General features: G+C 58.6%; 2 long non-coding RNA genes across 2 annotated transcripts; one reads left to right on the forward strand and one right to left on the reverse strand.

Moving 5' to 3' along the window:
• Positions 1-7,498: 7,498 nt before the first annotated feature.
• Positions 7,499-15,315, reverse strand: LOC125963529 (uncharacterized). The gene is made up of 3 exons (XR_007475583.1): positions 15,041-15,315; positions 13,203-14,275; positions 7,499-11,132 (listed from the first exon to the last, which is right to left on the reverse strand). It is a non-coding gene; the product is annotated as an uncharacterized LOC125963529 (long non-coding RNA).
• On the forward strand, positions 14,174-20,718 carry LOC125963530 (uncharacterized). The gene is made up of 4 exons (XR_007475584.1): positions 14,174-14,490; positions 15,497-15,595; positions 17,151-18,226; positions 18,312-20,718. It is a non-coding gene; the product is annotated as an uncharacterized LOC125963530 (long non-coding RNA).
• Positions 20,719-27,129: the final 6,411 nt, after the last annotated feature.

Genomic DNA, 27,129 nt, shown 5'->3' on the forward strand with positions numbered 1-27,129 from the left:
TGCTTTGCAGGGGACAGGGTGGCGGCCCGGCTTGGCCCCCGGGGGCCTAGGCAGGGGTGGAGGGGTGGTGTTGGCTGTGCCGTGGCCTGTGTGCCTGCCCGCCCGCTGGTGCTCTCGGCCAGGAAGCACTGGCGTGGGGCGCAGGACGGTGCAGGGGTTCAGGGCAGTGGGCTCCCTCACCACCCAGGAGCCTGCCTAGTCCCGGTAACGATGCTGCACTGGCACTGGGGGTGGCTGTGACGTTCAGTATCCAGGAAGTTCATCGTTATTGCCGCCCACTGAAGGCAGAAGAATCCGTAATGGTGGCGGAGCAGAGCTAAAATATTACCCACGTTTCAAATGACTTTGGATTATTGAAACTGTTCCACTGGCAGGAGGGGTGCGTGGAGGCGGAGTGGCTGCCCCGCGAGCAGATGTGTGGCTACAGGTCCCTGCCGTGGGCCAGGGCGCCCAGCTCCGCTGGGGGAGCGGCCCTCGCATACGTCCTGGCTCATGAATCCTGTCCCGGGCCTGCCCCAGGGAGCCCAGGTCACCGGGAGGCCGGACTGACATGGCCACAGAGCAGGCAAGGTGCGCCCCTGAGCTCTCACCCACAGCAGGACCAAGCCGGCCGGGGGACGCCTTGCACAGGAGCTGAGGGCCAGGGCTCCCACGCCCGCCTGACCAGTCCAGCGCCCTCACGTCACCCAGCTCCAGCCGCCAACCTCGACAGCTACTCCGCCAGCCCCCCACCCATTTTCATTTGCTGCAGACTTGACCTCGCTCCCTGGCCGGGATGGGCTCCTCCTGGCCAAGCCACGGCTCCTGGACCCCTCATGCCGACCAAGTCTGCACCCACCTACCCCGGCCCCCCAGCGGCTCCAGACGGAGGCCCTGGGAGGAATGTGGGGTCCTCAGCCTCCTGCAGTGACCTTGGGGAGGGGAGGCCAGGACGAGGGGGGCGGGGCAGCTGCTTTCCTAGTCTCGGTCCCGGCAGAGCACTGCCTGTGGTCACTGTCCCGCGGTCGGCTGTGTGGCCGACAGACGTGGGTGGACGGGGACAGCCTCCCCTCCTGGGGCCTGCGCCTGTCCCCACCCCCAGCGTGGCCGCAGCTGCCGAGGCGGCCACCTCCGCGGGGAGTGCCAGCCGGGGAAAGGCTCTTTCTTTCTTCCCTTTTCTTTGTTTTCTTCCATTGCCACTCAAAAAAGAAAAAAAAAAAAAAAAAAGAAAGAAATTGCTCAGAGACAATTTAGAGCCTTTTGCTAAAAGTGCCTTTTATCATCACACAGAGGAGGCACCCCGCCCGCCCCGGGAGGACAGATTTTCAGCTCATTCTCTGGCCCTGCCCGGCTGCAGCTCTCTGCCCAGCCCCGAGACCGCCCTGGGCACCGCCAAGGAGAGAAGCTCCGCGTCCTCTTAGCTCCCCAGGATGCCCTTCCCCTGGACCCTCCATGCTGGCTGGGATGGGGCTTTGAAAAGATGGGCGGGGCCTCCGGGAGTCTGCGTCAGCCACGGGGCGGGGGGGCGGGGCGGTCTGTGGGGGAGGAGAGGCCACGATGCGGTACCCTGCGGGGCCGGGGCTCAGTTTGGGACAGTCCCCTCCTGCCCGTCAGACCTCACAGGTGGGTTTTACGCCCTCCTCCTGTCTGTCCCCCTCAGGAGGGAACTGCCAACCCTTGTGCTGAAATTCCGGCAGCGGCTGCCTTGCCCAGGCCCGGCCGTGGGACGTCCATGCCTCCTGATGGAGCCCGCGGGGGAGGCTGTCCCGACGCAGACCCCCGCCGCTCTGTGCAGTTTCCTGCACCTGTGCACATGTGGCAGGGTGGCCCCGCCGCTCCAGGGCAGACGGGAAATGGCCAGCTGTCCCCCAGTGCTGGTGGTCCCTGTGTCCCAGGGTGGGCGCCACCGGCCTGGCCGAGTCCCACCTGGGGGGCACCTTCTGCCACCATCCTCCCCAAAGACGCAGCTGGAAGGCCCGGCCCACCCACGGTGTGGCTGCTAGGAAGGCTTCAGGTAGCCACATGCTCGGGGGCCCCAGCTGGCACAGCTGTCCTTAGATGCCGCAGTGAGTTGAATGGTGCCCCCAGTAAGGTACATCCACGCACTGACCCCTGGGACCTGTGGATACAACCCTATTTGGAAAAAGGGTATTTGCAGGTGTAGTTAAGTTAAGGACCTTGAGATCATCCTGGATTATCCGAATGGGCCCCAAATCCAAGGACTGGTGGACCGAGGAAGAGACAGGAGGGACACGGCCACAAGCCCAGGGACACCCGGAGCTGCTGGACGCTGTGGGAGGCAGGAAGGACCCTCCCCTGCAGCCTCCAGAGGGAGCGTGGCCCTGGGACACCTTGACTTTGGAACACTGGCCTCTGGAGCCGTGAGAGAAGACATCTCTGTTGCTGGAAGCCCCGCCGCGTGTCGCAGCCCCGAGAGCTGGTAGAGACGCCAGCCCGTGGGCTCTGGACGCCTCCCAGCGTAGCTGTCTTTCTCCTGCGGTAGCAGGATGCCAGCATCGAGTGAGGAAACGCAGGAGCAGAAGGCCAGTGCTGCGGCGGGGAGCACGGCGCAGGGGTGGGCGGAAGGGGGCGGCCACTGGGGGCCCCGAGGCCGCTGGTCCTGCACCAGGTGTCGGGGCTGGAGCTGCCGGACTCTCCGTCCTCGCCCTTCCAGCCCTTTCTGGAGACACGGATTTTGAGGCCCTGCAGGGAGCTGACCGGCGCCGGGAGGTTATGCGCCCCACGTCCGCGCTTGGGCCGGCCTTGAACTGGGCCTCAGCCCCCTCTTCACCTGCAAGGAGGTTAAGCCCAAGGCCACACAGGCTAGGAGGCCATGAGCCTGGATCTGACCCTGTGTCCCAGCCCCACGTCTGTCTGCCTCCCAAGAGGCTGGGCTGAGGTCTGCAGCCCAGAAGCCGGACTCGGACGAGCTGCTGCAGTCAAAGGGTTGACACGGGGGCGGGCCCTGGAGGGCCCGGGCAGTGCAGGACCCCGTGTGCACGTCACGGAAGGCCACACGCCGCGGCACTTGCTCAGCCCAGGCCACCCTGCCCTTTGTGAAGCTAGTGCCGGAGCCGGCGTGTGCCCCACGGCTCAGGGTGACCGCAGGCCTGGTGCGCAGTCCCGGGCGCAGAGCACGGGCCTCCATTCCTGCCTGCAGAGGTGCCCGTGTGCCCTCCCACACACAGGGCCTCCTCCCTGCTCTGTCACTGGCATCTTGTCCAGGGCTGTGTTTTAAATTCGCGTGTTTCCACTCAGGCCGGAAACTCACTTTGCCTTGTGTCCTCGGGGCACACATAGCTTCCATTAGAGACTTGCCAGGCTCTGCAGGGGAGGGCGTGCCGGGCCCATTTATCCAGTCACAGAAGAGACCGGCTGGAGCAGGCCGAGGCCTGGACACGCACCGAGTGAGGTCCGGCCAGTCCACTGCGGCTGCCTGCTCGCCAGGCCCCCTTGTCACACGCCGTCGGAGAGCGCATGTCAAGCTGGGCCGGGATGCCCGGCAGCTGGCAGTGCTGGGGCCACTGGGGCTGGGGCCGCTGCTGCCCCCTCGGGTTCCCCCGCCTCCTGGAGCTCCAGACACAAGGGTGCTTGTCACCTCTGGAGGCCCACTGTGCAACGTGGCATTTCAGACCCCGGGGCCGTTGGGCCCATACCCTGACCTGAGTCCCCGGAGCCTTTCCTCGCCTGCCCTGTCCTGCCCCGAGGCTCCGTCACAGTCCCCATCCAGCCCAGTGGCCACCGTGCCAAAGGCCCAGGAGCCCGTTCCGTCCCTCCAGCCCCGGGCCCTGGCCCCCTGGGCACCCGGCGTCCTGAGCGTTACTCCTGCTAGGGGGCCTGCACGGCCCACCCAGGAAGCTGGTGAGCCCATGTGAGCCCAGCTGCCCTCGCGACCCTTGGCCTCCTTTCAGGTCTGAGAAGTTTCCTGCCCCGCCCTCATGGGGGCTCTGGCTCCCTGGGGGAGGAGCCTCAGGTCCCAGCCGGCTCCCTGTCTTCTGCCCCCTGGGGGCCCCAGTGGCCGGGTGGGATTCGGTCTGCTTTCCCATAACATCTGAAATCACAGAAACCAGGTCCTTCAATGCACAGATGGGGAAGCCGAGGCCCAGGGTTGGGAGGGGATCTGACCCACCCCCAGGGGCCCCGTCCTCGCCCTCAGCTAGGTCTCCTGGCTCCACCCCGCTCTGGCCCCTGACAGGCTGTGGTCTGTCTGGGTTGAAGGATGCCTTGGCCTTTCCCGGCATTTGACTTCGACCTGAGGGGGCGCTGATTTCAACCAGGACGTGGGGGTAGTGGTCACAGGGCCTAGGGAGGGGTTCTCCTCTGTGCCTCTGCCCCTGAGATCCCCGGAGTACCTCCCCTGCTCTCCTGGGGGCCCTTGGCCTGCAGCAAGCTCCCGGGACCAGGTCGTGCACCGGTTCTCACCACCCCACAGGGCGGAGCTCCTCCACGTTACCCAGAACCGTGGGAAGCAGACAGTCTGGGCATCCACCAAGGGCACACGGGGTCAGCAGGCGGGGTCAGCACCGGGACCCCACCAGGCCTGGGGCCAGAAGCCCCCTGGGAAGAGGCTCTTGGAGGAGCAAAGCCTGTGCCCTCACCAGAGGTTGAACGAGGACCTGAGCTTGTGGTGGGCTCACCAGGGCCCAGTGGGCAGTGGCTGAGCTGCTTTGGAAGGATGTGGGGGCCAGCAGACCTGGGACAGACATCTCTGTGTGCAGAGGATGCTGTAGTTTTGGAAGCAGCACGTCCTCCCGTGGAGCAAAGCCATCAGCCAAGGCTTAGCCTCCTCCAGGAAGTCCTCCGTGATTCACATGGTTGTGTGCCGAAGAAAGGAAACTGTCAGTATATTCCTGCCTTCTCTCCCCAGTTTGCCTCAAATCATGAGCTCTAAAGAAAGCTCTGGTAGGCCCACTTTGTCTTCTGGAGCCTGGGAGGAACTGGCCAAGGACAAATCAATGCCAGCCGGGACGAGGGCTGAGTGTTGGGAGGGCTTGGGCTCTCTCACAACAGCTGGGCTGTGCAGACATCCTTCTGAGAGTGAACCGTCCCAAAAGAGACGGGTGCGGCCCTCCAGACCACATCCTGTGCTCATGGACGGAAGGCGGGGTGGGCATCAGTGCTCAGGCCCAGTCCCTGTTTTGTGTACGGGGACAGGCTTGGAGACACTTAGTGACTTGCCCGAGCCCCCAGAGACACACGGCAAGCCAGAAGGGAGCCTGCGTGTCCTGTGCTCTCTTTGATCGGTCTGGATACTGGCCGGGAGTCAGGGGTCATGCCCTGGAGCCTCGGACCATGGTAGATCCTGGCCAGAGCCTGCACCCCTGCCTTGCCCTGGAGGCTGTGCCAGTCCCACCGCCCCCAGGGGAACCTGAGCACACGAGAACCCCTAGGGGACCCCATTCACAGAGGACCCCCCAGGGGAGCCCACCTGCACACAGGAGAAGCCCCACTCCCTTCTCCGGGGCGGTTGCAGTTCCCTGGCTGTCTGCACTCTTACTTCTCACAGGGGGGTTCCCATCCTCCAGAGACGCTGCCGGGTGTTTTATAAGAGCCAGACTTCATGGTGCAGAGCCCAGGGCCATAAAAGGGAGGGCAGTGAAATTTCTTATTGGGGTCAATGCTTGGGGCCCCGGGGGCAGGGAGGCACATGTCAGGGCTGCTCCCGGTTGAGGGAGATTGAAGGGTCCTAGCTGGGCACTCGGTCGCCTGCGATTGGCTCGGCCTCAGGGGAGACGGATGGGTGGGTCAGCTTGCTATTTACATGAGGCTGGAGCTGACCAGGAGGGGGTGACGCGCCCGGGGAGGAGGGATCTCCTGACTGTGGCTCTAATTCCCTCTGGCACCCACCTATCCCTTCCCCTCGGGGCACCCAGCTGTCAGAGGAGGCGACTAGCCGGGAGATCCGGTGTCGAGTCCTCGTTCCCACGTGTTGTCAGAGAACAAGTTCTGGGGCAACGACTTCAGTGGGATTCTGCAGGGGCAGCACCGCCATGGGGTCTGCGCAGCCCGAGGGACCACCGAGCAGACCACCAGGTGACTTCGGGAGGGCACTTCCAGGACACGCACTGGAGTAGAGCGAGGGTCATCCAGCTCGCTGGACGCAGCGGGATATCCGGGACGGGGTGGTGGCCTCAGCCGTGCAGCCACATCGATGTGGCTGGATGTCCTGGGCCAGAGCCACCCCGCCAGGACTCCATGTGCCCTTGGCAATGGGGCTGAGTCCGTGTTCCTGGTGGTGACTGATTCCTCACAAAGGGTCCCTCTCTTTTCATGCAGGCAAGGCCCAGAGAGCAGAACGGTGACACCCCTTCCTTCCTCCACCTCCAGCTTGCACCTGCGCCCTCTTCTGAGTCATCTGGGGGCTGAGACCCCAGTCAGTAGGAACCAGAGGGACCCTAGGCTTGACGGACATCCACGCCCAAAACACTGTTGCCCTGACTTTCTGCCCGCAGGTGACAGGAACCCTCGGAGGCCGATGTCGGGGAGGGTTGGGGTGTCACCTGAGCCAAGAAGCAAGGCCAGGGCACTGAAGTCGCGCGAAGAACGTTCTCTACTGCGGCGCAACGAACATGGAAATCACCCAGGTTCCTGGGAATTAAGAAAAGAACCCATCAGTCAAAGAAGAAAGCAGAAGGTAAGCTTTCGGCTCAAGAAATTAGAAAAAACAGGAGGGAAATAAAAAGAAGAGCAGTGATTAGTGACATAAGAAATAAATATACAAAAAGGCCCAATAATGCCAAAAAAGGGATCTTTGAAAGGATTTATGAAACGTACAAATCTCTGGTAGGTCTGATCAAGAAAAAAGAGAGAAGACATAAAAGGCTGAGATTTGGAGTGAGAAAGGGAGCATCTCTACAGCGTTTGCAGATAACAAAAGTTTAGGAAGAGGAAAAATTAAAATGGGATGTTATAAACCAATTTATGTCAACGTGTTGGAAACATTTGATAAAATGGACAATTTCTAGAAAAATACACTTAAAACTCGCACGCTAGAAAGAGAAAACCTGAAAAGTCCTTACCTATGACTACTAAAGAAATTGAATTTAGGGACTGCTCTGGAGGCGCAGTGGTTAAGAATCCGCCTGCCAATGAAGGGGACGTGGGTTCGAGCCCTGGTCTGGGAAGATCTCACATGCCGCGGAGCAACTAAGCCTGTGTGCCACAACTACAGAGCTTGTGCTCTAGAGCCCGCGAGCCACAACTACTGAGCCCACGTGCCACAACTACTGAAACCCACGCGCCTAGAGCCCGTGCTCCACAACAAGAGAAGCCACCGCGATGAGAAGCCCGCGCACCGCAACGAAGAACAGACCCCACTCGCTGCACCTAGAGAAAGGCTGTGTGCAGCAACGAAGACCCAACGCAGCCCAAAATAAATAAATAAAATAAATAAAAATTAAGAAAAAAAAAAGAAATTGAAAACCTTCCCTCAAAGAAAACTCCAGGACTAGATAGCCCTCACTCACAAGTTTTGCTTAAATATTTGAGGAAGAGCTAATACCAATTTTATACAAGCTCTTCCAGGTGACAGTAAAAGAGGGAGCTCTTCCCAACTTATTTTATCAGGCGAGTGTACCCTTAATACACAGATCCAAACAGGAAAGTATAAGGAAGGAAAACCCCACGTATTAATACAGATGATTTTAAATAAAACATCAGCCAACTGAACTTTTACAGAAGGTCACCCGTCATGTGCAGGTTGCCTTTATTTCAGGGTCACAAAGTTAAACAGAAAAAAATCTATCAGTATAATTACCCGTAAAAAAGGTATTAAAGGAGAAAAATTATATGATCATCTCAAAAGATGTACCGAAAATGTTTGATAAAATTCAACACTAATTTATAATAAAAATATCCATTAGTGAACTTGAAGTAAAAGAGAACGCTTTAATACAAGGAAGAATTTTTTTTTTTTCCGGTACGCGGGCCTCTCACTGTTGTGGCCTCTCCCGTTGCGGAGCACAGGCTCCGGACGCGCAGGCTCAGCGGCCATGGCTCACGGGCCCAGCCGCTCCATGGCACGTGGGATCCTCCCGGACCGGGGGGACGAACCCGTGTCCCCTGCATCGGCAGGCGGACTCTCAACCACTGCGCCACCAGGGAAGTCCAATGAAGAATATTTTTGTAAAACATACGAAAGCGTAATACTTAATGGTGAGACAGAGAGTCTTTCTCTTTGCGATTAGAAACCAGAGAACGGTGCCCTCCTCAACCCAGTTCCTGGACAAACCTGTGAGAGAAGAAGCAGAAAGGGTGTAAGGATAGGAAGAGACAAAGCAAAACTTTCATTATTTGTAGATAAAATTGTTGAGAACATAGTAAATGTCATACCTTATAGTTAAGTTATTGGAATCAATAGGGAGTTCAGCAAGGTTGTTGAATTAAAAAAAATAGGATACACAGTTCAATTATGTTTCTATAATGCTTCAGTCGACAATTAGAAAATAAAGTTTAAAACAAAGATACTATTGGTAGAACATCAGGAAATACAGTCAGCCCTCCTTATCCGCGGGTTCTGCGTCCGTGGATCCAGCTAACTGCTGATAAAATTGTTGATTGAAACAGCAAACGCGGAATCCTCGGATACGGAGAGCTGACTGCACTTTGTTATTTTGTATAAGACACCTGAGCATCTGGGGATTCTGGTATCCACGGGAGGAAGGAGTGGGTGGGGGTGTGTGGGGGTGTGGGGGCGGTCCTGGAACCAATCCCCCGAGGATAAAAACGGATGGACGATTGTGTTAAATACCCAGGAATGAACCTAACAAAATGGGGGTAAAACTTCTATTCAAAAGTCTATAAAACATTATTGAGAGAAATCTTTAAAAATTTAGATTAAAATTTAATTTTGAAAAAGACCAGGAAAATGATGGTCGTGGATTTTAAGATTCAATATTTTTACAATTTAAAATTTCTCCAAATCGATCTAATATTTCTATGCAATACCATCCAAAATCCCAATGGATCTGCTCCCTCCACCCCCCCCACCCCCAGCCCCCATCTCTGTGTGTGTCATGACCAGGAAATTCTACAATCTATTTTACAATATAAAGGACCAAGAATAACCAGGACACAAAAGGAGGGGGAGGAAGAGGGACCGTAGTACCGATTTTGACATTTGCCGTGACGTTAAAACTGAGCCAGTACGGTATTGGCGAAACAATAGACATGAGCGGATTTAAACAGAGAACCATGAAACAGACCCGTGCATAGACAGATATTTGGCTTGTGAAAAATGTAGCACTGAAGAGCAGCGGAGAACTAGTGGTGTGCTGGGATGATCAGATATCCAAGGGGATACAGACGAACTTGAACCCCACCTCCCACCACACACTCAAGTCTGTTCCAGGTCGGATGGAAATCTACGTGCAAAAGGCAGAATGATAAAGTCTTTAGAAGTTCGTGTAGAAGAAAAGCTTCCTGCTGTTGGGATAGAAAACATTTTATCATCACTAACCCTAAGGGAAAATATTGATGTATTTGACTATATTAAAATTAAGAACCTCTGTTCATCAGAAGACATCACTCACAGAGGATAAAGGCAAGCCGCAGAAGGGGAAAGGATATTTGAAACACGTAGTAAATAAAGGGCTTGTATCCAGAATTTAAAACAGCCTCCTACAAACAATAAGAAAAAAGGCAAGAAAAAGGGCAAGAGACTCAAACACTTCGCCAAAAAGGACATCCAAATGTCCAATAAACGTATGGAAAAGTATTCATCAGAATCATTTATTATGAAAATGCTAATTAAAACCCCAAAGACCTATCACTACATAGGCACCAGAATGGATATAAAGAGAAAAAGACTGACAATAAAAGTGGAGGTAAGAACACAAGCATCTCATCACTGCAGTTGGGTGTGTGAGTTGCCACACTCAATGGAGAGAACCGTTTGCCAATATCTGGGTAAGTTGGAGATGTGCATTTGCTCAGACTCAAAAATTCCACACCCCAGGAGTACAGCTCAGGGAAATGCACACACCTGTGCACCACAAGACGTGTGTAAGGATGGGGCATTAGGTGTAATATGTCAACTCGGGAAAACCAAGCATCAATAGATGGTAAAATGGATACAAACTTTGTGGCATCATGGTGCAGGAAACGGCAGCCAGAAGAGTGGTCCAGCTGCAGCAACACCCACCGCGACGAATCTTCACGTCATTTCATGGGAAAGAAACCAGAAATGAAAAAATGCACGCCAGTGAAACTGGAGAGATGAATAGCAGGTGGTAATAAAACAGATGGCAGCAGTGACCTTGCGCTGCGCCCTGAAGGTCCCAAGGCCACATTCTTGGTGGGCATATGAGCACCTTCATGGGGACAGAGGGATTTGCGGCCGGAAGGCAGCTGGGAAACCAGAACACGAGCTGAGGACCCAACTGAGACAGCCTCCACGTGCCGGGGGAGCTCTGGAAAATAAAGAGCTAGAGAGTATACATCACTGGTACCCTACCTGAGGAACTCAAATACCCGTGAACAAGGACAGGGAAGGTGCCTGGAGGAGCAATGACCTTTACAATGTCTCTAACTTTACAAGGAAATCAACGGAACATTGGAAAACGGCTCTGTTTTCTTTATTCATTCTCGCCCCTCCCCCCTCCCCCCTCCCCCCCACTCGTGGTCCCATCTCTGGGCACAGCCGTGCTTGGGGACCAGGAACAGAGCAGACATCCTGGAGCAGGACTTCCAGACCATCCTCAGGACTGGGGACTCCTGGAGCCCCTCCCTCCCTCTTCAGGGGTCCTGTGTCGGACCTCCGTCCTCCAGGGCCAGGAGAAGAGGCTGGCTGGAAACTGGTGGGAAACAGGGTGGCATCTCCCACCCACCACCCCATGGGGAGCGATGGCTGCCCTGCCCCAAACCAAGTTGGTCAAGATAAGGTGCAGGTCCAAGTGCCAGTGGGTCAGCAAAGCCGGTCCCACCAGGTCAGCACCCTGGTCAGCGCCCTGCATACACCGGGGGCGGGGGGGGGGGGTGCCCACGGAGTCACGGTGGGGTGGCCGTGGTGGCAGTGTGGGGTGGGGGCATTGCGCCAGCCGTGGAATGCCTTTACCTAGATGTCCAGCTTCTCCCACCTGCACACTGATGATGCCCATGCCCCTGTGTCCTTGAGCCCTGCTGGTGGCCCCTGGCCATGGAATCCAGAGTGAACCCTGGGAGAGAAAGACAAGGACTTGTCAAGGGGGGATGGGGTGCCCAGTCCCCCAAGAAGGAGAGGATTCTCCATGCATGATCGTCAGGACTTCCAGGTTCCCACTGCGCCCGCCCCCTTCTGCTGCTGGAGGCCGTGACCCACCAGCCCCTCTGGCCACGACAGATTCCCATGGGGACCTTGCTTTTCTCCCCCTTGGGCTCAGGCCCCACTGCATGCATTCGTCCAACATTTATTCAGCAAAAGTCTGCCAGGCTCTGGCTCTGCCTCGGCCCTGGGCGGCGGGGCTCGAGGGGGTGGGGCAGGTGGGAGATGCAGCGCACCATCTCCCCGCGTCTGGGACCCTCTGCACAAATTCTGGGGGGTTCCTGGGCCCATGCCCAGGAAGCGCCTTCTCAGAGAAGGACTCAAGGTGAGCGGGGACCTTCAGGAGATGAACACGCGTGGGAGGGGCACTGGCTCCTGGCCCGAAAGCGTTCATTAAGCTCCCTGGCAAATGTCCCCTCTTAGCCCAGCACAAAGCCTGGCCGCTCCTGTTCGTCCAAAGGCAGTGAAAACGGCGGGACCTGGAAGCAGCGGATCACAGCAGAATGCATGGGCCACTCAGTATCCCTCATTTGTAACCCGAGACGCGATGGAAACACAGGCAGGCGTGACCCGGGGAGAGGGCGGGTGCGGAGGGCAGGGGAGGGGCCCGGCACCCACTTCCCGGAGTGTCCAAGCTCGGCCGCAGTCTCCCACCCGAGGGCCGATGGGGCCAGGCCGGGAGCACCTCCTGAGCCCCTTTCCGTGGCTGGCTGCTTCCTTCCGGAAGAAGGCAGCTTGTGTGAGGCTCTCACACTGTGACACCGGGGGGACCTCAAGACCCAGCCCCTGCTGGGCAGTGTCCCCCCAGCAGCTCCACTGCCCCTTGTCCTCTGCCTGCCACCCTTGCACCTGCTGTGACTTACCCTGGGGCCCCTGCTTCCTATCTTGGCACGAGAGTCTAGAGAACTGCGGTTCTCCGGACATCAGGGCAGGGAGTGCCCAGAATGCCAAGCTCAGGCTTGTCCAGGCTCTTGGCCTGGGGTGCAGGAGGGCAGGGGGCCTGGAGCGTGAGGGGGTGTCAGATGGCCCCTCTCTTCTGGAAGCCGGTGTTGGAACCCTATTGGAGGAGGACTTGGGGGCAATGGTAAACGAAAGGCTGGTTTCTTTTATTCCAAAAGTTTCAAGCTCTCCTATAACCCCGATAGGGACTGGAGCCTGCTGGCCCAGCACTGCCCACTGCCGCAGCCCCTCGTCCTTTGCGGGTCCGGGAGGTTGCTTGTGGCCCGCCCTTGAAAGTCGTGCCCTTTTCTGAACGCGTGGATGCTGTGGGCCTCCCCGGACGCCACCTCTCCCTCTGAAGCTCCCCTCCGAGCAGGAAGGATGGCTGTGGCCGAGTGACATCCCACATGGCCCCTGGCTGCCTGTCAGCCTAGCCAGTGGCCAAGGGACAGACGCAGAGCACAGGGGCCGGCTTCCACCTCCTCTGCTTTCCACTTGCAGAGTGTGTGCGCGTGTGTGTCCATGCGAGAGTGTGTATGTTCGAGTGTGTGTGTGCGCAAGACGAGCCCACACGGTCCTCTGGAAAGCCAATCCCATGGTGATGTGACCCTGGGGGTTTGGGGACGACTTGTGGGTCCACACAGCCCAGAGTCTCTGGGCCCATAGGCCAGGCCTGGGTAAGTCAGCATCACACAGGGGTCAGGACAGGCCCAGGGGCGCGGGTGCCGGGAGAGCCCCAGGCCCACCATGCAGCTCTGGCCCCTCGGGAAGGGCTCACGTACACCTGGCCCTAAAGGGCCAGGCCCAGGAACACCGAACCTGTTTGAGGAGGTGACCTACCTTGGACCCGAGTCCCAAGCCCTGGAACCTCGAGACTCAGAACTGAGAGACTGGAGGGGCAGGACAAAGGTCACAGGGCAGCCTGTCTGCCTGATGCCTCAGAGAAACAGCACAGCTTGGTCCAGCTGGGCAGTCCCCCACCTCCCTGGTCACCCCCAGGGCAGGCGCCACGCAGGGCCCCCTCCCACCGCCGGTCAGCACTCACCTCTGCACGGGCCGAGGTCAGACGGGCACCATGCCCTGCGGGCAGGTTCTGAGCCCCTGGTGGGCCAAGTCCAGGATCCGGAGGGCTTTGTGCCTGGCTGGGTGTTTGAGAGCTGGACCCTTGCAGCCCCTGTTGGCCTTGCAGACGCCGAGTGGCAGGTGGGGCAGAGCAGACGCGCAGGACGGGGTGTCTCCACCGCATCCCTGCCCGCCTCACGTTGCGCTGGGCTCGCCTCGGGCCGGTGGGCAGGCGGTCAGAGCCTGGCGAGTCTGTCCCTGTCACCCCCCGACACGGCAGCAGCAGCGGCTGACTGGCCTTGTCACCTGTTCCCCACTGAGGGTCTGCGGCTGAGATTGGGTTTCAGGGAACCTGCAGGGCACTGTGGGGTGCTGGGCGGTGCTGGGTGGTGCTGGTGCCAGTTACTCGGCTTCACAAGGCTGCAGGCTGCATCCGCTTCAGGAAGGCCTCCCCCTCGGGGTCGCTGGGCCAGGCAACGGGGGGGCGGGGCCCCGCCCTGACTGTTCAGGGACGTGGGCACGCCCACCGCCCTCCCTGCACCGGGCCTGGTGTCCTCGTCTGGAACTAGGGGTTGGGCTGCCTTGTCCGTCCAGGCCCTTCCAGCCCCATCAGGCCACTGGGGACCCCACACCCCTTTGCTCCCCCTCTGCACCTCCGTCCTGGGTGCCAGGCACCCCCCCACGTCTGCCCACGCACCAAGAGAATCAGACGCTGGCGCTGTTCCGGGGCAGCTCAGGGCGGCTGAGCGGGGATCTGCGTGCTCTGGGCTGGCTAACGCGACAAGCACCGCCGTCAGCGCGGTCATGATGCGATTACACGGCTGATCAGCTCAGCGCATCCTCCACCACCCGCAGCCCCCGCCTCGCTGAGGGGTCTTCGTGGCCTGTGCCCAGGATTTCACCCCTAATGAGCGGGGCTCTGCTCTCCTGGAGGCAGCCCCGAGGGAGGCCCGTGACCCAGCTGCTCTGGTGACTGAGGTGTGGGTCGAGTGGCCGGGGGCCTCTGCCCATCGCCCTGCCGGCTGGGAGGCGGTCCCAGGGCCTGTTCCAGGCTGCCTGTGGAGAAAGGCAGCGCTCTTGGTTTCCGTGGTGATGGCCTGCAAACGCCCTCCCGGGCTCCGGGCACCTGCCTGGAGGGGGTGGGGTCTGGTAGCTGAGAGGGATGAGGGGGGAAGCTCTGCTTCCCCTCCCCCAGGGCCCCGCCGCGCGTCTGATTGGCAGCAGGAGCTCACGGTCTGAAATGCGCCAGCGCCCGGCTCTGACCTGGGAAGGTGAGGGGCGGCAGTTTCGCAGCAAGAGACAGACGTGTAACGGGGGGGTTCTGTGTGCGGAGAGGCGACGCTGGGCTCATGGCTCGGGCAGAGTCGGGGGAGCCCCGTGACCATGGAGAGCGTGACCATTGGCCAGAGTGGGGAGAGCCCGCGCTGGGCTCCCAGTGAGGGCCCGGGCGATGGCCGTGGTGGGCGGCCCCTGCTCTGGGCGGCCCCCGTGGAGACCTGCCACCAGTGTCTGCGGAGGCCTGTGCCCACACTCAGTGACACAGCACCGGCCCCGCCAGTCTCCCTGCCCTGCGGGGACACAGATGCTGCAAGAGCAGGGCCTCGGTCCCACCTGCCGCCCACACCCGGCACGTGGTCCCACGCAGGGCTGCCACCCAGAGGCTGAGGCCCCCCTCGCCCTCAGGTTCCCCAGAGCCCTCGGTGGGCTCTGGGGTCCCTGGGCCGCCTGCCTGAGATAGATACAGCCTGCAGCCCGCACTACCGTCAGCTGCTGAGTACCCAACAGCCCCAAATTGAGCAGCTAGAAACAATGCAGATTTACCATCTCACAGGCTCTGGGGTCAGGAATCCAGGTGCAGCTTAACCAGGTGCCTCTGGGTCAGGGTCTCTCGCGGCTGCAGTCAAGGTGTCCGCTGGGCTGGGGGAGAAGGGTGCACCAGGGGCCCCTGAGATGGTGCAGGGAGGTGGGTGCAGGGCTCAGGTGACGAGGGGGCTGGTGGAGACGGGGTTCTTCCCGTGTCCCTGCCTGGCACCATCTCCTCCAGGCACAGGTGGACTTGTCCTCACAGAGGGACAGTGCTTTGTCCAGCCTCTGCTTGGCCTCATCCTGAGGAAACAGGAGGCCGGGCTGAGGTGGGAGAGGCAGGGACTTCTCTCTGGGAACCCAGTGGGATGCGTCACTGTCACCACAGTGGACCTTCCTTCCTCCCTCCCTCCCTCCCTCCCTCCCCCCACGCCCTCCCCACGTGTCCCCTTCCTCCCTGTGGTCCTTCCTCAGCGTCGAAGGATGAGGCCTGGGCTGGACTCCACTACTGCACGAAGTGGACAGAACCCTGCCCCAATCCTGCCCCCACCTCAATTTGCAGAGTGACCTTGGGTAAGTCACTTCCCTTCAAGGACCCTCAGTGTTCCCATCTCCCGTGGGCGATGGGACGAGATTTTTTTCTTCTCTTCTTTAATCTTGGAGCCATAGAGATCCAGGGCCAGGGGGTGATCAGCTGGTCACCATTCATTCATTTATTCACTCATCAAACATTCACTGTACCTCTCCTGTAGTGAGGAGAAAGGTGGCCCCCAGACACCTCTGTCCATGTAACCCAATCCCAGAACCCATGAATGTGAACTTATTTGGAGAAAGGATCTTTGCAGAGGTAATTAAGGCCAGGATCATCGAGACGCTAAATCCAACAACAAGTGTGCTTGTAAGAGACGTACACGGAGGAGGGGGCCATGGAAAGATTGAGGCAGAGATGGCAGGGATGCAGCCAGAAGCCACAGAAGAGGCTGGCAGAGGCAGGAAGGCTCCTCTCCTATAACCTCTGGAGGGAGCATGGCCCTGCTGACACCTGGAGTTTGGTCTCCTGCCTCCTGAACTGTGAAGGAATAACTTTCTGCTGTTTCACGTTCCCTAGGTTGTGGTCATGGGTTACGGCGGCCCCAGGAGACACGCAGCTTCTGTGTGCACTGCTCACTGACAGGAGACAAAGACCACAGGGACAGCTATCCTGGGAAGGGAAGGCGGGCTGGGGGCCGGGGGCATGAGGAGTCGGGGGCTTCTCTGCCTCTCCCCTCGTCCCGAGGCCCCGCGGGACCAGCCATCCGTCAGCTTACTGCAGTTATGGACAGCAGCCACAATGCTTAAGGCTTGGGGAGGACGACCTCCCATTTCAGTAATGATCTGCTATCGGATATTATGAGGAACGGGCTGACAGGCCCTGGGAAACGTCCTCTAATGGACACGCATCAATCCTCACGGCCGCGCGGCCGCGCGCCAGGCTGGAGGCTCTCCAAGTTTGCACATCACAAGGAATTTAAGCGAGACCCCAGTTAAGTGGCTTACGATACAAATAGCTAACATTTTCTGAACGCAAGATGTGAGCTCATCAAGGGAAGAGACACTTAGTTCTCTTTGGGAAGAAATACCCGCAGAGTCAGATTTAACACCAAACTACTTCCTGTAACTTCTGCACAATTTTGCAAAGCGTTATTTGCACAGTTAATGGGCAGGAGTTGATGGGTGGAGTGAGGTTGCTCTCAGCTGAACAGGGGATGCTGGTGGTGAAGCCACAGATGGAGTGCGTGGAGCTTGTGGCGGGGCCCCTGGGCTCGCCCCGGGTGGGCGATGCTGCGGGAGAAGGGCCACCTCCAGGGGCTGCACGAGGAAGGGCTTCTCCACCCCGGACGCAGGTGGAGGCTTTGGCGGGTTGGGGGGCAAGGACCACAGAGGCCGAGTCCAGGGACACGGCCCCCAGGCCGGGCCATCTGCCCTCCCAGTGCCTGCCAGGAGTCTCACCTCGCAGCTGTCAGTTACCTGAGAATCCACGCACCCTCGCTTCCCAGGATGTTCTGTTTGCCAAAACCCTCTCCTGTCTTTTCTTTTACTTGCTCCCCACACGTCCAGTGACAGACGTCCTATTCTCTCCTTTCTGCAGAAGGACTGTGGTGGCAACTACCAGGAACAGAAAGCCAGACCAACATGTTACCCAAAGTGGGGTCCGGCTGCTCGCCGATCTAAAGCCAATCCTCGAGAGGCAAAGCTGGTTGAAAGGAAAATTTGCTTTATTCCGGAGGCCGGCAACTGGAGGGGAGGGAGGACTTGTATCCAAAGGCCAAGTCCCCCCTGAAGATCAGTGGGCAAGAGGTTGTTTTTTTTTTGCGGTACGCAGGCCTCTCACTGTTGTGGCCTCTCCCGTTGCGGAGCACAGGCTCCGGATGCACAGGCTCAGCGGCCATGGCTCACGGGCCCAGCCGCTCCGCGGCATGTGGGATCTTCCTGGACCGGGGCACGAACCCGCGTCCCCTGCATCGGCAGGCGGACTCTCACCCACTGCGCCACCAGGGAAGCCCCGGGCGAGAGCTTTTAAAGGGGAGTTTCAGGGGTGTATAAGGGGAGGGAGGGGGCTACATGCAGAACAGCACAGTCAGCTCTGACAGTCACCTTGAAATCGGTCATCGGTGGTCTGACCAGCGTCATCTTGATTGTTTAAGTGCAGTTAGTCTTCAGGTCCAGGGCTGGTTTGTTGCCATTTCTTTGAGACCAGCTGTCGAAATTGTGGCAGCTTGTGTCATGGCTAGAGGCTGACCACCATGCAGTTAACTTCTTGCTGGTGGCGGTTTCGGCATCTACAAAACAGCTCACAGGACGTGGCTCAGAACAGTATCTCCAGCCCTTGAGGAGGAACTAAAAGTCCTTGACTCTGCTCTGAACTATTATTATTCTGTCCTGTCTGTCTGTTTTCCTTTGCTTCTGCATTTTCTCACTTCGCTGATTAAACTTATTCTTTGTCTAAAGTTTTTCCACAGACAAAAGGCAGGTGGAGGACCTGGGGGGCAGGGGGTGGGGGAAGGACCACAGGGTCCTGCTCTGTTTCAAACAGAGGACTCAGCAGGGCAGTTCACTGTCTCACGGTGGCACGCTGCTGCAGACGCTTCCCGAAGACGTCCAGGTCTTTATTCTCGGAACCTGTGAATGCCATCTTACCTGGAAAAAGGGACTTTGCAGATGGGAGTAAGTCAAGGATCTTGAGACGGGGAGGTTCTCCTGGATGACTCAGGGGAGCCGTAAATGTAATCACACGTCTCCTTACGAGAAGGAGGCGGAGGAGATATGACAAGAGGATGGAAGAGAGAAGGAGATGTGACCATAGAGGAGAAGTTGGAGTGATGCAGCCACGAACAAGCCAGGGAATGAAGGCAGCCGCCGGACGCTGGAGAAGGCAAGGAAGGGATTCTCCCCAAGGGCCTCCAGAGGAGGCACAGCCCTGCCAACACCTTGGTTTCAGCCGAATGAAACCCATTTCAACTGCTGATTCCAGACTTCTGAGGGAATACATTTCGACTGCTTTAAGCCAACCAATTAGTGGTAATTTTTATACAGCATCAACAGGAAACTAAGACACTCCTGAAACAAGAAGTATGGAGACGGGCATCACTGGCGCTGAGAAAGAGGCAATGATGTCCTCAAGGACATAGGCTCCTCTCCTTTCCCTCAACCATCCTTGAATGTTGGCTATTTGTCCTTTGGCTTGTCGCCTCATGGACATAAACTGGTTGCCATAGCTCCAGGCATCACATCTTCACTTGACAGCATCTAAAGCAGGAAGAGATGAAAGTTGGGGTGGGAGGGGTGGCTTCTCCTTATGTGGTCCTGTCTTTCATCAAAAAGGAAAATCTCTTCCAGAAGCCACTCAGTGTACTTCCTAGGCTGGTCCAACCAAGGGCACATGGCTACTCTGGGCCAGTTGATCGCAAAGGGAATAGACAGCTCTGATTGGCTTAGACCAATCCCAAGTCACGTCCAGGCCGGGCACAGTCTCCCCCTGCACAAGCAGGCTCTGTTGGCAAGTTGACGAGGGGACGCGTCTGGGTGCTCAGCCTATGTCAGAGAGTTAGCAGTGGGATGGGCTCAGGCCGTGGCCTCCTGGGTCCCCCCACCCAGCTGCCTCCCTAGGGCACCCCCTACTGCCTGTCTCTGGAGGGGTCACCACCCTGCCTTGGCAGGACAGCGACACCCGCCTAATGTCACACACCCAGCAGGCAGGCCCTCTGCCCACAGGGACCTGGCTGCCCACGCCTCCCTGAGGGTCTCCCTTCCGTGGCTCCTGCGTCCTCCCCTCAACTGACAAGTCTGTTTCGGCCTGGAAGGAAACCGAGGCCTGTCATGTTAACATTAACCCACCAGGACTCCGTGCCCCTCTCACCCCCTTCCTCCCCTCCTGGGGGCTTCCCAGGCATCTCCAGGCTCTGGACTTCCTGGCTCTGCCTCTTGTCCATGTCGGCCGCCTTACCAGCCCTGACCCGAAGGACTCCTTCCTCCAGGCTGCCGGGTGGCTCCTGCCAAGGTCAGTGTGACCCAGCCCTCCTTGGCCTGAAGCCCCACGTCCTCATGACCACAACCCCTGCTGCCCGGAAAAGACAGACAGGCCCCCGGGGACCCTGTGCTCATGGGCCGTGGGGCAGAGGAGGGCTCTCGGCAGGTTTCAGAGGAGGAGGTTACGTGGGGGCTGTGGTGGGGAGAGCCCTGGGGCTGGGGGGTAGCAGCGCCTGGTCCCACTGCCCTGAACTGGGACACTCGGTGCCCCGGGTCCTGGGCAGCCGGGGTGGCTGCCTTTCCTGCTGTTTCCTGTCCTCCCAGCCCCTGAGCCCCCAGAGTCCAACCCACCCATGCGGCCTTGTCCCTGGAGACCCAGCTGGCTTGCCCCGTCCTGGACAGTCCCTCTGGGCCTCCCCCGGGGCCCGAGGTGCCTGCCCACGTAGGACTCACTCGCTGGGTGGCCCCCTTCCTCCTCACGGTACCCCTGTCCCGAGAGCCCCTCCAGGGCCCAGGCCGGCCCCCACCTTGACCGGGGCCCTTCGGTGAACAAATGGGCAAGTGATGAGCTCCTCCCCCACCGCTGTCAGGGCCTCCTCTGGCCTCTGCACACCCAGGGCCCCAGCCCCTCGGCGCACCTCTGCCCGTCCGGGAGGATTCCCAGGTCGGTGGGAAGGGGCCGCCTGGGAGCCCAGGGTGAGGGCTTCTGCTCCCCTGCCCGTGCCCACCGTGGAAGTCTTTTTGGGCGCCGGCCAGTCTCCGCCAAGCCTCAAACTCGGGAGCTGCTGAAACCATCCTCTGCTGTCACGGGCCTCTCGCCGCCACTTCTACAAATGTGTCCTGTGTCCCCCTCCCGGGTTCTTACGATGCCCTTGGTGTTCGGCCGTCCACCAGTCCAGTCTGGCTGCGGTTCAAAAGCCTGGCAGGGCTGAAGGGGCCCCTTGGACTTGGACCCGGCAGGGGTGAGCCACAGCTGGCTCTGCACGGGGCCTCCCCGGGCCCCTCGGGGTGAGCTGTCCTGGGGGGCATTTCCTGCTCTCCTCAGACCCCCTGGGCAGGGGCCATGTCCACAGCGGGGCCCTTGCTGGGGCTCTAGTGCGTGGCAGCTCTTTGAGCCTGGTGCCCTTCCTAGTGTTATTTTTATTTATGTACCTGAATCCTCCAAACAGCTGCTTTACTGAGATTCATCCATCACGAGGCTTAATTAAAACAACGCCGAGGGTCTAACTCAGCGTGCGTCACTAAGGCAAATGTTTGTTTTGCCGCAGTCAGTTAGGGCTGTGCGCGGGGGTTGGGGGGGGGAATCTGTGCGCCCGGGGGCGGGGGGGAGGGATCAACCCCTGGCAAGGAGGGCGAGCGACCCGGACCCCCCTGCACTCCCTGGGGTGCACCGATGGGGGGCTGCTGAGAGGGCAGGAGGAGCTGGGAGGGGGCATTTCTCAGCCTGCGTGGGGCGGGCCCTTGCCTGCAGCGTCTGGAGGGCAGAGGGAGGGCCCTGGTGGGGAGGGGGCTGCAGGGTCCTGACACTGATTCATCCCCCATCCACTCTCAGCATCTGAACTGGAAATCTGAGTCCCACTCCCCAGGGGTTGGGGCTTCTGCTGACCTCAAGCAAGGGCACAGATAGATTCCCCAGACAGGACATGGGACAGGCATGGAGAGGACCCCGTGGAGGAGGACGGCTGAAGGGGAGGGGCGTGGCCAGCGGGGTGGTGGTGGGGCCTCCCCAGGGGTCTGCAGGAGAAGAGTTGAGCCCCCTGCAGATTCCTGCAGCCGCTGCTACAAATTACAACTAGCTGCCTGCCTTAAAGCAGCACGACATTCACACCTCCTGGTCTGGAGGCCAGAGGTCTGACACAGGTCTCGCTGGCTGAAGGTCAGGGTGTGGGCCGAGCGGGCTCCTTCCAGAGGCTCCAGGGGAGAACAGTTTCAGGCCTTTTCCAGATTCTAGAAGCCACAGGCATCCCTGGCTGGAGGGCCAGCCTTCCTCTGCCATCAGAGAGGCACCAGGCCCCTCCCTCTCCCCTCCATCCTGCCCTTGCCACTCTTTCCTGCTCCGACCCTCCTCCTATAAGGACCCTCCTGAGGACCCACTCCCACAGACCAGCGCAATCTCCCACCATCGGGTCCTTAATCACACTTGCGAGTCTGCAGGTCCCATAGCGACAGGTGGCAGGGATGAGGACATTGACGTCTCCGGGGGCCAGGAATCCGCTGCATCCCCCGAGGTGAAAGGCTGTGGTTGACGGAGAGGAGGGTCCAGCCCAGAGCGTTTCTGAGGGAGGAGAGCAGGGTCTCAGGGAAGCCTGGCTGTGAGGGGGTCAGGGCGCCCGCCCGGGAAGGGCTGCGGAGGGCGGGTGCCCGGGAGAGGGTACAGACCCAGGCCTTAAGGTGACGGGGACGCAGGTGGCACCAGGCTTGGAATTAACTGTTCCTGAAGGGGCAGTGTGGCTGGATGGGGCAGGGGTGGGGCCGGCGGTGCTAGAGCCCTGATGGTCACAGTCAAGCTCAGGGAGGCCCCGGGGCCCAGTGGGTCCTGGTGTTGGCTGGAAGCAACACCGGGGGGCAGAGCCCCAATTCCCAGTCTGTGCCTGCTGTCCGGGATGGCCAGGGGCTGGAGCCCCTCCGAGCCTCCCAGCCTGTCCCAGTTCATGCCAGGTCAGGGGCCCAGCACCTTAGGACCACTAGCAGTTATGGGGCAGAGGAGCCTGGGGTCCCTCTCCTTACAGGACAGGGGGACGGGGTGCAGGAGGAGCCTGGGGCCCCCTTACAGGACAGGGGGACGGGGGTGAGCAGTTGCTAGAGCAGCAGGGGTCAAGGAGGCCAGAGGGCACCAGGGCCATGGGTGACCCAGAGCCATGTCGGAGGCATCCCAGCAGCGCGCGGGAAGATGGGGCCATCCACTGGGTCCAGAGCCAAGAGGGCCAATGTGACGCGAGGGTGGACCTGAGGCTATGGGGATGCCTTCCTGGTGAAAAAGCTGAGCTGGCTCAGGGCAGTGAGGAAGAAAGGAGGTGACCTCAGCCCGAGTGGACAGGGAAACGGGGCTGGCTTGGGATCAGCTGCGAGAGCCAGAGCAGGGGTCCCCCCGCCCCCAAGGAGCCGGGGCAGGGGAAGCGGGAGGCATAACCTTTCTGGACACCAGGATGTGGCTTTACTTGTGTTAATCAGCCTCCTTTGATTTGCCTGAGATGTCCCGGCGACTTAGTACCCTGGCCGTCTCTGATCTGCCCTCCCACCTGACCCTGCAGGACGGGCCCCTAGTGAGATGCAGGCCTTCCCAGGGAGATCCCCGAAGCTGGTTCCTTCTGGTGGGTTCCACCTCCCCAGCTGCCTGGACTTGGGGTCCCCAACCCTCTCACTCACGTGGTTCTATTCTCACCATCACCCACATCCCATCTGAGACTGACTGTCTGCTTCTGAGCCAGGCCCCCCACCAGGGCTAAGTCCCCCGGGGTGGAGTGGGGCTACAGGAAGCTCCCCCTGCCACAGTCTCGGGAACTCAGCCTCCCCTTTGCTGGCGGACTTTTCCCTTTCACCCAGAAGTCACTTCCCTTTCACCCAGAAGTCACTTCCCTTTGTGCCTGGCCCGGTCCTGTGTGAACCTCTGTCCTGTATGAAACTCTGTCCCATGCGGCCCTGTCTCTACCCCGTGACACTGCAGACGAGGCCCCCAGCCCGGCCCCTCACCCTCACTCTCCCCAGCAGGTCCAGAGCCAGGCGACCTGGGCGAGGACCATCCCTGGGGCAGCCCAAGTGCTCGCGGAGGCAGGGGACACAGCATGCCAGTTTCTCCTCTGACCCTCAGCTTCCCCAACCTCCCGTTAGGACCAGGACCGGCCTGCCCCACGGGGCTGCTGTCAGGCCCCAGACGTGGTGGATACGGAGCCCAGAGCCCGGGCTGGGTTCAGGGGACTCAGGCCCCCCTGGGCTGCTCTCGGTGTAAAAACTGCCTCATTCACCGTCCCAGTGGGACCCTGGGGAGTGACGGAGGTGCTGACAATAGCTCTGCCAGCCCCAGGAGCCCTCTGGGACTGTCCCAGCCAACCGGGGTGCTTGGTGATCACTCAGCCACTTGGGGTGTCTTTCTTCTGCCTAGGGGTATTCTCCCAGCGCCTCCTTCCACTCCTCCAGCCTCGTCTGTATGGCTGTGGGTCCCTCCTCCCCCCCCACAGGCCCCCCATTCTTTGTGTGCTGTCCATGGCCCCCACACACCCCCATCCCCAGCTGCACTCCTCCCCCCCCACAGGCCCTCCCATTCTTTGTGTGCTGTCCACAGCCCCCACACACCCCCATCCCCAGCTGCACTCCTCCCCCCCCACAGGCCCCCCCATTCTTTGTGTGCTGTCCACGGCCCCCACACACCCCCACCCCCAGCTGCACCTCTGGGCACTTGGGACCCCTTCTCCCCACTTCCAGGCCCTCCTCCACCTCTGCTGGTGTCGATTCAGCACCGACACCAGATCACATCCCTGCTCCCCCAGGAGCCTTCCCTGGCTTGTGCTGGCCATCCACAGGGACCCTTCCTTCCTCTGTCTGCGTGGACCACTCATGGACACTCACCGCCTGGGTCTTGGTACCCGGACTCTGCTGCTGGTGATGACGTCATGGGAGGTGGTTACCAGGCAACCAGCCTCTGCAGTCAGGGGAGTCTGCCCTGTGATTTGAAGGGCCCTGCCAATTTCTTAAAATATCAGAGTCAGAGCACATTTAGTCCCAGAGAAGAGAAGAAAATCCAGCCAGGTTCACGTCGCTGGCAAGCTCCCCTTCTCTGCCCTCTGACTACATGGGATTTCCAAGAGGCGACCATGTGAGACTAACCTCATTTTCTTTTCTTGTCACGGTCCTTAGCCTCGTGGACGAGGTGCCCGTTATTGTGGTGATTTTGTCTGTTACAGAGAATTATAGACAAAGGGAGCTGGTGTGACCCTGGAGGGAGGATGCCAGTGGAGTCCCACCGACCCTTGACATCAGTCCCGTGTTGTTGAATATTCTTATCAATGAGTTATATGAAAAAATAAAAGACCTGCCTGTCAGACTGGTGCTGAAACAAAGGATGGGAAGTACATCGTAGGGAAGAGTCACAATTCAGAATCATCCCAATGGGGAGATGACTTAAGATTCAAAGAGAAATTTTAAACAGGTCCCAAACAGCGCGATCCATAAAGAATAAAATTGATCAATTGGGCTTCCCTGGTGGCGCAGTGGTTAAGAATCCGCCTGCCGATTCAGGGGACCACAGGTTCGAGCCCTGGTCCGGGAAGATCCCACATGCCAAGGAGCCACTAAGCCCTTGCGCCACAACTACTGAAGCCCACGCGCCTAGAGCCCGTGCTCCACAACAAGAGAAGCCACCCCAATGAGAAGCCCGTGCACCACAACAAAGAGTAGCCCCCACTCGCCACAACTAGAGAAAAGCCCGTGCGCAGCAACGAAGACCCAACGCAGCCAAAAATAAATAAATAAGTAATTGATTTTTATGATATAAATAATTGATCAATTGGACCACATTAAAATTGAGAACTTCTGTTCATCAGAGGCACAATTAAGGGTGAGAAAAGATCAACCAAAGGTGGTGTTTGCAGTACACGTCTCTGACAAAAGACAAAGGTTTTTCATCCAGATTAAAAAAAACTCCAGCACATCCATTTTTTAAGAAGAGGGCGAGGCAAGTGGATGAAACATAGGCAAAATATTTGAGCTGATATTTTACAAAATGCCCATGAAGTGTATGCAAAATGCAGTGCTCGCTTCCGTCAGCAGGGAGACGCAGGTCCCAGCCACGATGGGACACCCCCTCCAAATGAATTTTGGCCAAAATGAACAAGAGAAAAGATAGATGGAGTGAGGCTGCAGGAGGACAAAACTGGGCCGGTCCCCTCGCAGAACTGCTTGGTGGCATCTGCGAAAGCCAGACACACACACATCCTAGGACCCTGAGTAGTTTCCACCCTTAGGAACCGACCCAACAGAAATGCACACATGTTTTTTTTTTTTACCAAAAAACATGTATAAGAACATTTATTGCAGTTTTCCATGGCCAGAAACGGGAAATTACCCGAAAGTGCACAGCTAGGCGACCGGGCACCAGGCTGGGGTGTGTGTAGGGTGCAGAGCTGGAAGCAGTGATCACAGGGGGACTCTTGCTGTGCTCCCCAGTGTGATTGAAGGTCACCGATGTATTGAGTGAAAGAAACCAGACACGAGAAAGTGCACACTGCACAACCCCATTACAGGAACATTAAAACCACGAGAAACCGGTCTGTGGGGTGGGAAGTCACAACCAGCTGCCTTTGAGGCTGCGGCATGAGGGGGTGTCTGGAGGTGAAGAAGGTGTTTTCTTTCCCAGCCGGGGTTCTGGCCACGAGCGGGCTCTCTGCTGTGCAAATCCACCATCGCGTCTCATCTGTGCACTGTGTGCTTCCGCTCTGAGAAGTTCGGTGAAGGCGCACGTGGCGGGTACTTCACCACCACAGATGAACAAGCACGGACTCTGCCCCATGCCACGGACAACTCCAGAACTGAACACAGTGCATGGAAAGACTGTTTTTAGACACTGGACAGCAGGCAGTGTCAGCTCTGACCCTGAGGGAGGGCAGGCTGGTGAGCGCTCTGTTTTTGGCTCTGAGGACCTTTCTGGAATTCAGGGAGGATGGAGACTTGACCAGGCACGGCTCTCTTGCTGAACTGAGGAGGCATGACTGGGGTCCAGGGAGGTGGAGAGGCTAGAATCCATGGGGAACAGCGCCAGAGATGTGGGGCTGCACGGCGGGGCAGCTCTAGAAATCTGTCTGGGGGACATATGAGTTTTGACCAGCCAGAGAGAGGAACCTTTTTTTTTAAAATTTATTTATTCACTTATTTATTTTTGGCTGCGTTGGGTCTTCGTTGCTGTGCGTGGGCTTTGTCTAGTTGCGGTGAGCGGGGGCTACTCTTCACTGCGGTGCGCAGGCTTCTCATCGCAGTGGCTTCTCTTGTTGCAGAGCACGGGCTCTAGGTGCGCGGGCTTCAGTAGTTGTGGCACACGAGCTTCAGTAGTTGTGGCTCAGGGGCTCTAGAGCACAGGCTCAGTAGTTGCAGCACATGGGCTCAGTAGTTGTGGCTCACGGGCTGTAGAGCACAGGCTCGGTAGTTGTGGCGCACGGGCTTAGTTGCTCTGCGGCATGTGGGATCTTCCCAGACCAGGGATCGAACCCATGTCCCCCTGCATTGGCAGGTGGATTCTTAACCACTGTGCCACCAGGGAAACCCCAGAGAGAGGAAACCTTTTAAACACTTGTATTCATCAGCTTGGGCTGCCACAACAAAATACCACGGACTGAGAGGCTTAGAACATAGATATTTGTTTCTCACAGTTCTAGAGGCAGGAAGTCCGAGATCAAGGTGCCAACACAGTGGGGCTCTGGTGAGGACGCTCTCCCTGGCTCTCAGGATGTTGGTTTCTTGCTGTGTCCTCACATGGTGAACAGAGAAGACAAGCTCTCTCTTCCTCTTTCATAAGGTCATAGTCCTATCGGATCAGGTCCCCACCCTATGACCTCATTTAATTTTAATCACCTGCTAAAGAACCTATCCCCAGCTATGTCAAACTGGGGCTTCAC

Source organism: Orcinus orca, chromosome 2 (genome assembly GCF_937001465.1).
Source record: "Orcinus orca chromosome 2, mOrcOrc1.1, whole genome shotgun sequence".
Taxonomy (NCBI): domain Eukaryota; kingdom Metazoa; phylum Chordata; class Mammalia; order Artiodactyla; family Delphinidae; genus Orcinus; species Orcinus orca.